The sequence below is a fragment of the Falco biarmicus genome, chromosome Z (assembly GCF_023638135.1).
Source record: "Falco biarmicus isolate bFalBia1 chromosome Z, bFalBia1.pri, whole genome shotgun sequence".
Taxonomy (NCBI): Eukaryota; Metazoa; Chordata; class Aves; order Falconiformes; family Falconidae; genus Falco; species Falco biarmicus.
Window position 1 is genome coordinate 52013757 of NC_079311.1, and position 16152 is coordinate 52029908.

Below are 16152 nucleotides of genomic sequence, written 5' to 3' on the forward strand. Positions count from 1 at the left end.
TTAGCTCCTTCACCAGTTACTAAGATGCCAGGTTTTCATAATTATACTTTAATAATTTGAGGAAAGGTCTTCCTAATACTCTCTGATATACAGTTGCGATAGCAGCTTCATGAGACCATTGTTATCTGCTAGTCCTTCCTTTCTGCTCTCTATGTTCTTCTTGTTTGTAGGTAAAGATCTGTTCTACTGACTTGAATAGTTGTGCCTTCAACTGCATGTGTCAAAGCAATTTACAAGGAACCATTCATTAATAAGGAACAAATTAATAGGGAATTAGGTATTATAGTTTATTATTTTTTAACATCCTTAGCACTGATTTGGGATACTAAGCCAACACCAAGCACACCTGAAGTCACAGTCAAATAGAAATACAGTATTAATTCACTATATATGTTATTAATGCCTTAATTTTCTACCATATAATTAAATTATCTATGGACTTAAAAGCAACACATTTTAACAGCAGTTCAATAATTCTCACCTGTTTGGAACACTTTATTGTCTTCTAGTCCAAACCATTACAAAAAGAGAATCATGTAATATAAAGACACAAAAAAAAAGGACCAGGAACGCAATTAGATAATAAGTAATTTATAAAGAAAGAGATATAATGAAATTTTTAATATGCCTTGGCTATGGAATATTGTCTTTCAGAACATTTTTATTTATCTTATAATTGAGTAATTTGGAAAGACCACCTGGAAACAGATATAAAAAATTCTATGTAAAATGGATTTATCGAGACGACTTCTCTAAATGAGCTGTATTTGTACATAATGTCCATGAAGCAGTAGCTGAAGACATCTATTGCAGAGTAGCATTTTAGTCTTCCTTAGTCAGCCTAAGACTGTTCAAAAGGTTAAGACATAACAAGAAGCTAGCTATTTCTGGGGAAAAGAATAGCAGTTTGGGAAGGACACAAGTCTTGGGATAGAGCATTGCTGTTACTAAAGAAATCACATTTTAAAAAGTGCAGAGCAGCTTTTCTACAATTTCACCTCTATTATCTCCACTTTGAGGAATACAAGCTTGAATGACTTGAGAGACAACTTAAGGTTGTCTCCAGTTCAAGAAAGTAGAGCCCATGGGAAGTCTTAGTATGTGTAATAATTTCATATAGCTTGACCAGTCTCATCTTCTGAAATGATGATATGCCTATTAGGTAACACACAAGAAGCAAAGCTCCCAGTGTCTATCTCAAACCTTCAGTATTAGCTTGTGAACATCAGAAACAGCACTCTGCATGGCAAAAGTGTTTAGGAGTTGTTGCCTGTGTCATTCTGTCTCCTGAGTTACCCCACACAAAAAGTAAAGAAATCTCAGACACAGGCAGTGGAACAGGCTGAGCTCTGAGCTACAATCTGAAACCTTCCCAGTCCACACAGGAGAAATCAAGTTCTGAGCAACTGCATAACACTGGTAGTTTTGCACTAAAACCATCACTTTGTTTGAATTATAGCATATCTTTAGAAAAAGCAGCTTGCATTGGTTTAATAGTTTTCGGCGGCAAGGAAACCACTCCACTGTTGATACAGCGTTTTGGTTTTAGCTTTCATCTCCACCAGCTTCCTTCTCTTGATCTCTCTATGTGTTTTTCTGCTAAAATCCATAAATGTCTCCTACATAGATACTTAAAAAACAAGATTCAAAACCAAATCCTAGCCTCCTGTTGGATTATTTGACAGTTTGATACCTTAAATCTTCCACAGTAGAAGGGTCTTAAAGCTTACCCTATACAGTCCAGTTTTCAGAATTCAGACCATCTCATTAGGCCTTTTCCAATTTTGTATATTACTTTTAAATAGGTCTGTCAGGAACAGTAATAGACTCATTAATGCTATAAAGGGAAGCGCATTTTTCTCCTCCTCCTAATATTCTCCTACTGCTTTGCTCTCACAGCATATTTGAGACTTGTTTCTTGAGCTTCTTAAATCAAAGAACAACTTTTTTAAAAAAAGGTGGATCTTTTAAGAAAGCATGTTATCCTTGGATAAACACTTCCCATTTACCTTTTTGACTGAGTTTTTCCATTCAATAGAGACTATACTGACTGTATGGTATGTTCTTGAAATCAGAATATGTGAATTGAGCCAGAAATGTTCTTGGTCTGACTCTCTGTACAGTGAAGATGTCACCCTACCCTGCAGCACTGTTTTAAGTATCAAAAAATAAGGTCTGAAGTCTGTAAAGGACCCCAGCATTTTCAGTCTACAGCACTTTCCTCTCAAGCAGGCTATAAGGATTTCTGCAACTCCAGATTCACGTGAGTCATGGAAGGAAGATGTGATATCATTCATATCAGAGCTTTACTGAGTACACAGGGGTTGCTCCCTTCAGGTGGAAATGAAAACTGTCCAGACAGGCCTCACACTGCTATTCAGACAAATGGGAAACCCAAAACACTGCGTGCAAGTAAACATATGTGGTGTAACCGTTCCTTCACCTTCACCTTTTCTCTCTGCATGCTAAGGGAGACACAGAGGTTGAGAGCACAAGGCACTGGGCCTGAGATGTTACACGCCACACTACCATAGCTGAAACACCACAGAAAACAGTTTGCATTTCCCTTTCCTCTGAAAATGAAAGCTGAACAAAACAAACCCCATCTTGCCTCACGGGTGGGAAGGGTGGGTGACAGAATATGACAGCAGTTGTGCTTGCACTGTGGTGCTGCATGGGACTGGTAATATCTTCCTTCCTCTGCTATTAGACAAAAGCTTCTCACCAAACGCGCTAGTAGCTTGCATCCTCACTGCACTCCTAGAACAACACTGAAACAAGCACAGGTGTTTTTCTGAGGCCAAGAAGGGAAAAGCAATGAGGAAATATGTGTGGAAATGTAGAAAAAGTGCTTCTTGAGTTTTACATCAGAGTGGTTTACACATTGAAGTTCTGGAGATGGAACTACTTGTCCAAGATCTGAAAAAAAAAAAAAAAAATGTTAAACACAGAGCTGGTTACACAAGCATTCAAGCTTCAGGACCTTCCTTAGGAACTCTCAGGAGGACTGTAAATCACTCAGATATAATTCCATGGGAAAAAAGCCCATTGCTCTGGGATGTTTGAAAAAAAGCATCTAACACATTTTTACAAAAGAATCATTATGTTTAGATTCTATAGTAAACACTTCAAAATGTATGACATGCAGTACAGCATGCAAACCATATCTCAAGAACAGTGAAGAGCTCAGGCTCAGTAAAATCACATTGAGTGATATAGCTTGGGTTTAGAGAAAAATAGGTATGAATCTTTCACTGGAGAATGCCTGAACCAATGTCTACATCTCTTAAGGCTTTCTGTATGGTGATTGAACTTCTCCTACTCTGCCTCATTTAAGAATCAAATGCACTGAAGTATGTTTTAACGTTACTTATAATTAGGTCTAGTCAAACATTTTCTCTTGAAGAGTTCTGTCGGAAAACACTAATATTTTGAATGTAAAACTTTTGAACCTAAAAATACCCCCATCTTTTCATTTTGTGAATTCTTGCTGAGCAAACAGGAAGAATTAATTTCCCTGTTTTCTGGAGCAGACTACAGAGTCACCTTGTTCCCAGCTGTGTGCCACAGTGGCAGTCTGAACCCAGTGAGTTCAGCAAAGGAGCCAAGCAAGATTCCAGGGACCTGTTGTGACATTTCTCTCTCCATAAGGTTTTGCAGGATTGGTGGATTTTGAAAAACTCTGCTTCAAGACTCTTTTGGGAATGGAATTCCTAGAGTATTTCTTGAAAAAAGAGGACATGTGAGATGATAGGGTAAAATAGTATACAGCAATTAGCTGCCTCATATAGGAGAACTCAGACTTTTTCACTAAACACGAAGGTGTGGAATACCTTCAACAATATGTGTGTAGTGTGCATGTATTAATAACACACTAATACCTCACTGCCTATGAGTTAGGTCTTTCAAGGAAAGGAGTCTTCACTTTCCTGAAGTTGTTTTTGACATGTTATAAGTTTCTGGAAATATCCATGGCACCTTGGTATTCCAAGGTAAAATTCCATGGTAGCAGTTAAGAAAAGGTTTCAGAGCCACAGTTTTTAGAGGTACCACTTTAAGTTTCCAAGACTTTAATTTTTTATTATTATTATTTTTCCCTAAAAGAAAAAAAAAAAAAACCAAAAAAGAAATCAACCCCCCTTATCCAATAAATCTACATTTCAAAAATGTAACTTTAAAGTTACATTTTCTTTTTATTTCCTGATGAAAACCTTTTGGTATGTTTTTTTTCTGATTAAGTAAGCCTCTAAAACATTTGGGGCACATTTCTCTATTCTATTTGTAATAAGAGTGTCAAATAAAATATTATTTCCCCTTCAGATCATAGACACCCACCTCATCAATGGTTCTCCATTAACAAGAAAGTGAAATCCAGACTTCTACTTAATAAAACTGACGCCTTCCCACATTCCAAGTAAAGCCATATCAACCATTTCTCATTCCTTAAGAAATAACAAGTTTTTCTACAGTTATTATTAATCTACAAAGTCTTTGCAAGTACTGTTATTAAACTCCTTTTGATGCTTGCTCAGAATAGCTCAGTGGTGACTTTGTATTGCCCCAGCCTCTTTTTTTCGACAACACAGTGATTACAGCGTAAGTACTTTGAAGCAAGCCTTGGAATTAACGTTCCTATGGTCAAATTAAACCTTTTTGTAACGTTACTGCTCCTTCTACATATGAATGCATAGTTCTTACCCCACTGGGGGGAAACCTCTATAATAGTAATTGAAGCTTCTTCATTCTTGCATTTTCCAGGATATCTTTTTCAACTGTTTCATTATTTTGTTTTAATGAAATCATATCATCCACTCTCTACAATGATTTAAATTCCTATGAGAGTTACTTAGGACAAGGATTCCCTGTTCATTAATATGATGTAGTGGTTAGGGTCCAGGCATGGCAAACCTAGATTTCCTGTTAGTCATAGCTTCAGTCTTTTCTGCCCTAGTCCTGCATTTCCATTAGGACAGTAAGAACGACAAGTTAATTAAATTTGAAATTATGAGGTTCTCGTATGCAAAAATAATACGTACATATAAATTCTTAGGGTAGAGTGCATTGACACAGTTACACCTGTAAGTACCAAAGTCAGCTTACAACTGAATTCTTCTTTTTCCATCTGCCACAGAAAAGGCGTTGGGCAAGAAAAAGACACCTGAAAGCACATATTCAGACTTTGCTAGGGGTTATAGTAAAAATGTCAATAAAAAAATTATGCTTTATGTGACAAAATAGCCGGTAACAGAGAGGGTGGTGGACACAGAAGAGATCCACCTTAAATTTTGTCTCATTTAACTTACTCATTAATGAACTAAAATCCATATGAAATGGAATGTAAATGAGATCTACATATTATAAGGTTTGCTGTGGTAAAAGAATACTAAAACCAGAGGAGAAATGAGAAAGCTTAGAAACTTGGGCAGGAAATGAGAAAATGAAGTCCAATCTGGAAAATATGCAGGCTATTGCATCAAGGGGAAAATTAACCTGAAACACAGATATTTAGCAGCAGAGGGATTCAGCCAAAATCCTTCAGGGTGACACCGGATAGCAAATTATAAGGGAGCTTGCAAAGGAGCACAGCAACAAAAAATGCCAGTGTAAATTTAGGCTGTACGTGTACAGGCACAATACTGTGGAGCAGGGAGAAGATAGCTGCAGTCTGCATAGTATAAAGGAGACCACACCACAGATACCGCTTATGGTTACAAGCACCTATGTGCCAAAAAATTTCAGTAAGCTGGAGTGAGTTCAGAGAAAGCAACAGAAATAAACATGTAGTTGTAGGGTTTAATTTATGAAAGCTTAAATGAAATAAATACCTTGGTTTGGCTAAACAGTTACTAGGAGAGGATATGATTACATTCTTCAAACACTTCAGGACTCTTATCATCAAAGAAGAAGATTAATAGGATGCACAGAAGATCTGGCTCTACATTTACTTTCATAATGTCCATATGCTTGAAAAAACCTTCTGTGTTGTCTTCCAGACGACCTCTTTCATGTTACTTCAAATCCCCCTCAAAAATGAATGTGTTTATAAAGGTCAAACTGAAAAAGAAAAAAAAAAAAAAAAAAGCTTTAGGTCAAATTAAACATTTTATCCAGCTTGAAATATTATTTTACGTCCTTTTCAGCTTGGTTTAAGAGAAGACACTAGGACAAATGTTAGCGATTTCATGGAAGAATGCCCTTAGAACCAAGTGAGGAGGTATTCTCTATGAGTCCTTCAATTTCTATTGAATATGTGGTTCCATTTTGTACAAAATACATACATACTTATTGACAGCATGACCAAAACAGTTGTGTCAGTTCCCATGGGATTGGTTTAACCTATAAACCATGTCACTCAACAGGGAAGTATCTAAAGGCAAAGGACTTGAAATCAGGGGTAGAATGGATCTGAAACAGGATTTTCACATCTGAATGTCAGGCTGCATAATGGGCTTCAAGAAGAAAAACTCTGTTGGAAGAATTTCCTTCTAATTTATTCTGAAGATGGGGTTTTGGTCCCCTTTCTAAGGCTGGCTTGGAAACTTGAAACAGTGCATTCACAGAAAGTAAAAATGAACTTCCTTGAGATCTCCCACATAATTTTCCTTTCAGTTTGAACTAAATCATTAACTGAATTAGGGATGGATTATAAATTGCTTTAATAGGAATTTTTGGCATTTCTCAGCAAAGACAACTATAAAACAAGTCAGGAAACAAAAATAGGTCTCTACCATAGAACTCGTTTAGGCTATACATCCTGTGCAGACCTGTTTATCCAACACATATCCACAGCTTAACTGATTTATAAAGTCCAAGTCAATTTTGAATTTGATGGAGTGAAATCATTAATGGAGCTGTTCAGTCATGTACATGGTTAACCGATTAATATGAAGTTAATGGGCATTCTGAATTTGGCTTCCACACTGGGGACTTAGAGCTGGTAAAATTAATCTTTCTTAGTGAAAAGACCTTCAATCTGGGTATGAGTCATGCAACTAGCCAGAGTTAAATACGTAGCCATTCATATCAGTAGGACTTCTAATGAACACAATTGAGCCAAAGTTTTCAATCTAACTGGGAAAAATTCTGGCCTGCTTTACAGAATTCAAGGACTTCACTATGCATACCCTATTTGTTCACTTGCTACACATACCCAGACACAGAGAATTTAAGTTGTTACTACCTTTCTCCTAAGATGCTGGCAATACTTTCTGCTAAGTAGAAAGTGTAACTGTGATGAGCATGTAGTTTCACATTGCTGCTTAGTGCTTTGGGAAGCTGGACCACTTCCTTGCATAAGTAAATGTGGATTTATTTGCTGAGTTTTAGACAATCCAGTTTTAAGCTGTTGACCTTTATTATAGAACAACTATTCAAGTCAAAGGTAAATTCCCACTGAATTCAATAGAAGTAGTTAAACTGTATCTCATAATATTGGCAGGAACATCAATATTCACCTATTTCTGTCGACAGAGGAAGTCAATCAACCATATAAGAGATCCACACTGAAAAATAATTGACTGTAGCTCTATGCTCTTTTGAAAGCACTGGGCTACATACTTTCTGTAAGGAAAACATAAATATGAATGTCACACAGAGAAATATTTCCAAAAAGCAGTACAAAAATGTCAAGGACACTGCTATGACAGAATTTTTTGGAAGACGGTATGATAGCTCTAGTTTTTGCTAAAAGATAGTTCTTTTTTGGCTAAGCAAATTGTGTTTTGTCTATCTATGCTGATAATGTTTATGATTTAGTCCTACACATCTATGACATGCTGGCCCAAAATACTTCTGTGTTCTTTCACAATGATCTAGAAGCCTTTTCCATGTAATCAGCATGGAATCTCCCAGAGACAATTTACTACATAGCTTTTCAGAGTGAAGTGAGTATAAATTGATATTTTTGTCCTAATACCATCACATACATTTCAGCTCTTGTCAAACTGGATCAACCCTTTGTAAACATTTAGACAATTCTGAAAGAATTTGTGCCACCCATACTTTTTGCCACAAATATATTATCATATTTTGATGAGAACAACAGTCTCTATACTGCTTCTCCCTCTCAGAGAAAACAATCATCAGATCAGATCAGGTAACAATTCCAAATTTTTTTCCTAGGCTCTGGTGCCTAAACAGAAAAAAGCTTCAAAAGCTCGAACACTTGCATGTACTTATAAGCTTATGTCCTGGGGAAGCAGTGTACTGTAATTATTCTTTTTTCAACAGCTATTGATTCCTTCCACATTGGTCAATACTTATTTAATTCCAGAGGTTTCTTGGTTGTTGCACTCTATTTGGTATAAGCCATTAAATGTGATCCAGCTGACCATTTGTCTGAATGTCCTTGAGCTTCACAGTGAATCAAATAAGCATTCCCTAAACAATCTTGTATTTCCACTGAAAACAAAATAGATGCAGATTCTGGTAAGACTGAATCACCTTTTTAATTAAAATGTGAGTTATATTAAAGAGATGAGGCTATAATTACTGGAACTTTCCTTGCAAAATAGTTTTCCAATTAAAATAAAACAACTAATGCATAATAGAAATAGATTTGATCTCTAAAATTAAGGTTTGGGTCTCCTTTCTCTTTTGTAAGAAGACTGGCAGCTACAAGGCTACCAGCACCTTCTGAATTTACACTACGTAGGTGCTCATGCTCTCAGATTAAGGTTTGATTTCCTCTACAAGGTATATGATTTTTAGCAGTTACAACACACATATGCAAGAGAAAGACAGCATAACAGATGGAAACAATAAGTTACACTGGCCGCACTGTGGGGGCCCAAGGTTTGGTGTATTGTGTGCCATTTACTGTCACACAGAAGTCATTCTATAAAAGTCCTTGGGACATTTGGATAAATAAATCTGAGCAAATGTGTAGTTGTTGACAGAAAGAGGGTTAGTCCTCAAGCATCTTTGAAGGATGTAGTTCACACTAAGATCTTACTCTCATATTTTAGTTTGAAATGCCAGCTATTTCTATACATTTCTGCTTCCTCATCCCTAGAACTAGCAAGTTTACCTGTCTTCTGTTTATGGGGTCTGTGACAAAACATCAAGATAGCTGGGACACATTTAACTTTTCCTTCTCATTTTAAAGAGGAAAAAGGAAACTCCTTTTGTTAATCTATACCCAGCTCCAGAGGCACTGTATGAAAAGTCCAGTAACAGCTCTGAACTTCTCGATCACAAGACACATACAGTCCTCCACAGTGATACTGCTTCTGCTGCGTATCCCTAACTAGTATACATTCTGCTGCATTTCTCTCCCTTGTCTGTGATAGTTTCATGACTTCATAGGCTCTTTAGGTCTTTCTCCTTTGGCTCCTTAGGAGACAACAAAAAACAAAAAAAAGAATAGGGTTTTTTTGCTTGTTTCTTGTAGATAGAGAACAGCAGTAAAAGCAGAATTAAAACAAACAAACAAACAAACAAAAAAACCAAACAAACAAAAAGGCTTTTGTCAAAAGCCTGATCTAAGTCACTACCAGCTGACAACTAATGCAATGAGGACATCAGTAGAAGTATGGTAGAGACTTAGCAACAGCATCCATACAGAGCAGTATGAGAATAGAAATTGTATTCTATTTGAGAATACAAATAGATTTATCCTTCCTTCTCCTGCTCTCACTTTTCTGGATTTTAATAACACATGTAATGTCTTCAGGCACAACAGCGTGTGTTAGCACAGAATTCACATGAGTACATACCAGCAATGTGTAGCACTGCTCTTCACTGAAAGAACTGAGAAGAGCAGTCTTTACTCAATATGATGAAAGAGCTTCCCTTATCCTTAAAAAAAAAAAAAAAAAGAAAGCCATTGATAGTTCATTTTTTCATTGGCTAATTAGAAGATGTCTGGCAAGTTGACAAAGAAATTATAAATTTTAAACAGCTTAAAGAGGTGCCAAGACATAAAGTAGTACTGATTTATCTGTGGCTGAGGGATTACTATTTTCCCTACTCCTGACCTGATGCAAATTTTCCATTTTTTTTAGAAAGACTCGCTGAAAAATTGGCCTAGATTAGTACACCCCTTAAAACAAGTATTGGCTTTTAAAAAAGAAAACAAACTCATATTCTGACTTATTTTTGACTACACCCTGGTATGGTCACAATTTTATCAGAGAATTGTTATTTACCAGAGAATATTGCTAGATGATGATCTCTGTAAAGACTAAGAAGGAAGCACATGAAAGTTGAACTATCTTCCAGTCATACGGTGATTACAGAGGCATTTCAGAGGCAGTGAAAACAATGAGCTGGGATACCAAGTGAAGACCATTTGGCAAAGCTTCATTTGGAAAGATTCAGTGTCTGCACAGTCAGCTCTGTGCAGGCTGAAAGGATAACCAGGACAATTTAGTTCCAGATCCAGCCAGGCATTTAAGGACATGAATAGTCCCATTGAACTCAATGAGATTACTCACTTACTTGAAGTTAACCACATACTTAAGTATCTTTCTGAAATGGACGCCTACGCTTGCAGAACGGTAGTAGCAAACTGGTTTGCCGGAGACTGGCTAAGAATCAGCTTTGTAATGTTTGAAAAGTCTCTCAGAGCTTTCCCATGAAAAGGTATGTTCCCCCACCGCACTGAACTGCCAGGATAGCTAGGGGCTAGTAGGTAAAACAATTAAAATAGTCCTTTGCCTTGTTCTTTTAAGAAGATTATGCAGGAGCATAAAGCAACCTTTTCCACTTTGCCCTGTGTGTCAAGATTGCCAATTGTTTTCTGGACTTGATTTTGTCATATTTGAATCTTAATGAGTGAGCTTATTACTGTAGCAAATCGTACTCCTGGGAAGCACTTCTAAAATTAAATTAAAGAACAAGTGCTGATTGATTTGCAAGATTTGCAAAATGTTATTCATGTTGGCTGTTTTTCAAAAAGGCTAAAATAACCTAACAGCATTATTCTAGGAGTTTGAAAGAAAGTTCCCTATCACTGTCAATGATCAGCCTCTCAGCTGAAAGGAATTGAAGCTGAAAGGGAAGATGGTACTATTTATTCTTATTTAACCTCAATTAGAGCAACAAAAGAGAGAAATCAATGTCCATGCTTCAGCATTATGAAAACAAAAAGCTCCAAAAAAATACAGAAGTCATCCATTTAAAATAATTTTAAACACCAGAAGGACAATGAGCCTGTACACAGAACAGAAACCTGCTTAATTTCCAAAATGAGGCTAAGAAATGACTATGACTTGTTAATCTGAAAAAAAACCCCACCATTCTATACATAAAGGATAAAATACTTGGAAAACATGAAAGTTTATACAGTACATCATGTTTTTCTCTTAGAGGATGAAAGTCATAAGCCACGTTAGAGAATAAGATACCTACAGCAGAGAACAGTATTTTGTCAATAGGAAAAGGTAGTCCTTGGTAAAGTTATGTGGTTTCAGGTACTCTGGACTTTATTCCAAACTGTACTTTGAGCTCCCCTCGTTATCAGGGAAAAGTGACAAACCTTTGTACCATATTGTTCCATATCAAAAACACAGATAATTCTTCATTTTTAAAAATAATTTCTTCATGGCAAAGCCTTGTCTTCCTTACCTGCTACTGTGATGCTTTGGCACAATAAAGCCCTATTTTGTATACAAACTGCTGAAACACAAAAATATAGACTATTGCTGAATTAAGAAATTACCAAACCTATAAACTTTGTGCCATCACCACTACTTTTTCATTAATAAAACTCTTTTTACTGAACTGGTTAACACAAATCAGCAGCTGGCAAGGCCTGCAGTGCAGTTCTGAGATAGGAAGATGGGTTGCGTAGTGGCCAGTTCTCTCTCTGCCAGGATTCCTTCCCTGAGTGTTGAGAGATACAGGTTAAGGTTTCTTCCAGGCTTTTCCCATGGTGAAAAAGAAAAGTGGTTCGGGATAAGAGGTAGATAAGGCAAACAAGCTGTAGCATTTCAAGGGGTTCATTAAATTATCCCCTATATGTGTAGAAAGAGCCAGTGAAAAGGAATGATGGCTTGTGGTTGCCCCGCGAGTGTACATAGCCATGAGATCTGCAATGGTGGAAAGGAGATGGAATGGACAAATGAGATGCAACACTTTTTCTGGTTCCTGTCTTTCCTGGTGGATTCTGCTTTGTGCTCTTGGTTCTCAACCACCATCTGGAACCCACACACCATCAGCATCTTTTGTCACTTGCTGTGTTATAATTTTTTACCTCCTCTCTCTCTCCAACTCCTAATCTTTCTTGCTAAACAGTTCTCTTCAATATCATACATATGCCAACAGCCTCTGATGTTTAGCATCACATAATCTGGCACTGATGGAAAGGTGTTTTCCTTTTCCAGGCCTGTTGTGAGAAATCCCAGCAAACCAAGCTGTAAGTTTACATCTGAGAACATGGCTTCTGTCCAAAACATGTTATGTTTGTCAAAAGTGTCTGAAGCCCTTTATTATCACGCACTGGTGAAATGATTTGCCTGAAGGGGAAACAGAGCATTAATAAACTGAATGAATTGCACATTGTTCATAATAGACTGTAATGATACAGTCTTCTGTGTACTGTACATTCCAGATACCACCCCAGGTCCTATCTGATTAATGAATATTCATCTGTATAAAAGCATAAAAATCAACTGGGGATTGGTAGCACAAATCAGCCATTCCTAGGTTGCCTCACTGAAAGCATTTCCCAGGCAAGATCGTATAGTCTTAAACCATGAAAATATGTCACATTTACATTGTCAATGGCTCAACAGCCTGATGACATAGCAAAACTGGCAATTCAGGCTTTAAATGTTTCTGCCATAACATCAAGATTAACATCTACATAGAAATGTGAAGTAAACTAAAATTGTTCTTTTTATTGCCCTAATTGATTGCCATACTAAAAAAGCTGAGGACTTGGATGTTGCCTTGTAAGTCCTATACGATTTTTTAACTCCTTGAGAAAAAACCAGTAAATTTCTGTCTTTCTAAATGATTCTTACATCTTTATGAAATAACAAGAGCTTAACAGTCTTGCTGGAATTTTGTTGGCCCAAATGAGAATGGCAAAAGAGCTCTAGATTTTATTATATTATGGATTTATCATACTTTGGAAAAGAGAGATACAAAATTCAAATTCACATTGTGCAAAAACGTAAGGAAACCTTGATACAATGACTTCTCCAGTAAATTGCTTCAAGCTGAGTTTCTTGTATGCTTATTTAAAGGTAGGGAAATGTCAGCATTGTAACAGAAAGTCCAACTCCAGTTATGGTGTTAACAGTTTAGTATTACTCAGTGAATGCCTTACTGGCTCTGACAGCCAAGCACTTGAAAATACAGATAGAAAAAGAGAAGGTATTTGATTTCCTAACCTATAGACTGTAGGAATGTAAGGTTTTTACCTTACCATTCAGGAAGGAAAAAAAACAACCAAAAAAACAACAACAAAAGAATCAAAAAAACCCCCAACACAAGCTCCATAACCCACCGTCACCAAACATTTACCCAGTAGGAAGTCTCCATAAATACTGTATCAAATTCCCTGTCCTTTGTAAGGTTCACCTCCACAAATCCATTCAGATTTTAATTGGCTTTCAGGACCATTGCTAATGAATACTTCACCAGGATCAGCAGCTTACTCTGTTTATTCAAATTGTTCTCTCCATATTCACTCCTCTATTTGTGTGTCCCAGTTTACCAAGAAACTACACTCCCTGGAGAGCTTACGTTCTCCCTCCCCCTCACAAAACAAAAAACAACCCCCCAAAACCTTTCAGCAAATCCAAGGGTATAATCCGAATTTGAAATAATTTCATAGGAAAAAGTATCAGTATTTTCATAACATTTTTGGTGGTATCTTTCTCTTTTACTTATGCTTCCACATAGTCATCAATAAATCACAACTTTCCTGTTACAACCTGAAACTCATCCTTCACCTTTCTTCAGTTGCAAAGTAATTTAAGCTACAGGATAAGTGGAATGATAAGGCTGAAATCCCTAGGCTTACATTATTTTTTAAAATAGAATTATTACGTAAAGGCCTTTCTCAGCTCTACCTTTCCTGATGACGGTGGTCTGAAGAAGCAATCTGCTCTATGGAAAGTTTAAAACAAGTTGGTAGCTTCCTGTACAGCACTATGATTCATTTTGGAAATCTCTATGCTGATAACAGCATGTTGAATAGCAAGAAGTGACCCAGCAATGACTTTGGGTGGCTTCACGGGCTGAAGCAAATATTTACATTACTTCAGGCAATGGGGAGGTGGGTGGCACAGTGAAAGCCATATTTGTCCTACGGATTATGTCACTGCTCCTAACACAGCCTCTCTGTGCAAAAACCCGAGGAGCATTTTAACTACCCTTCTCCTCCCCCATCATCAAAACATTTTTAGGATTACTTGACTGTGCAAATTGTGTGAGACAGTCAGTTGTCAGGGAACAAAGGGCACTGTATTCCTGTGGGAAAGAGACGGTCTTCTGAGCAATAAAAATTCTCAGAGATGCACAAAAGGTAAATAGGTTCTCCCTAATTCGACCATTTGTGATAACAACTGAGCAGTTGATAGCTTTGCCTGAATAATTTGATTCCAAAATATAAAACTATTGGGAGAGTCCTCTCATGTTCAGAGGAAAAGCCTGCCTTTTAGAAAAACAAATGGTACCAACCATGAGTAAGATAAAGTTCTTAGAAAATGGATAAGGGGAAAATAAATACCAAATATTCCTGTGAAACATTTTTTTAAATTATTATTCATGTACTACTTTAAGACAACTATAGCATTCTATCTTCAAACATGTGAGCAGTCCCCTGGAAATCAGTCTTAGGGCTAGAGTGAGCAATCTAGGAAGCCAGGCTACCAAATGCTAGGTTCATTAATTTTTTTTCCTTGGTTTAACAAACACTTTTAGGCAGAGTTGAGAAAATGGTTTATGATGGAAAATGCAGAGGAGGCATTCAGATTTGTTTTCTATGTGTACAGCATTTAGGCTGCCTCCTGCAAGGTTGGTCATAGGGTCAGATCTGTCTTTAACCTATTGAGATCCACTATCATTTGGATGCACACAGGACTGGGTGCGTTAGTAACTATTCTGTCATTGTCTCTCTTCCTTCCCTTCCTAAAGAAATGTTTATTGTTTTGTTGGCTTTTTGTTGCTTTGCTTTTGGTTTTGGTTTGGTTTTGGTTGTGTGTTTTGGGGTTTTTTTTTTTTTTGTGTCCCCTGCTCAAAAAAAAAAAAAAAGGAAGCACAATCACTTTATTACAAATACTACATTATGTTTTATTTCTTAATTCTGATTTGCCTAGTAAGTCATGCACTATTGTTTAGACAAGCGGTAAGATGATGGGAACATTTCTGAGAGAAAAACTTGAACAAAGGATTAACCAAGCCATTTTCTACAAATACTCTCACATATAGCATTCGTTGTTCTCCTGTTATGTTGGTTCTTAGAATTTAATTTGGAATGCAAATAAAAATTATATTGAGCATAAACAATAAGATTTTATTTAAAATGAAATTGGCCAACAATAAACAGTTAGTTTACAATTAATATTTCTAAAGTTTAAAATCTATTTTTTAAATCAGTATTTGGGTGCATTCTTTTAAGGGACTACTATTTGCTCTTACAACAACTTTGAACAGTTGTGACTAAACCTCACGTAATGCCATCTGAAGAAAAATAAATTGCTTTTTATTTTCAAGTGGTATAAAATGCTGAAGAGAAACACAGCCTACTGCTACGACACGTACCTACCTGAAGAGAGTTTCAATTTTATTGTGTAGATAGTTTTCCTTTGAGTTCATTATTCATAACCAAAATTTATGCTGTTCTAATAATATTTTCCTTCACAAAATCAAAGCAGTATCCTTTCCAAATGAAAAAGGTTTCAGCATTCTCACAGGTTTCCAGAAGGTGACTGATACAGTGATCATATGAAAGGGTTTGAATTTATCATAATGTTATAGTTGTGGGCTACAAAATTTTGGGCACAGCAATGCTGACAAGTTTGCACTGAGAGTAAGTGTGTTCTACAGTCCACAGGTAAAAGCATGATTTCAGCTCTGGGCTTAATCTGCTGCTTTCTTTCCGTGTGGATGTCAATATAAAAACAAGGTAAAAAAAATATAATTGAGCAGAAATACCAACACGGTTTCTACAGCCAATTTTTTTTGAGGGGAAAAAAA

General features: G+C 36.6%; 1 long non-coding RNA gene across 1 annotated transcript in view; it reads left to right on the forward strand.

The window, feature by feature from the left end:
• LOC130143025 (uncharacterized) overlaps positions 1 to 16152 on the forward strand; it is a 41793-nt gene that overhangs the window by 21440 nt on the left and 4201 nt on the right. The window lies entirely within an intron of this gene.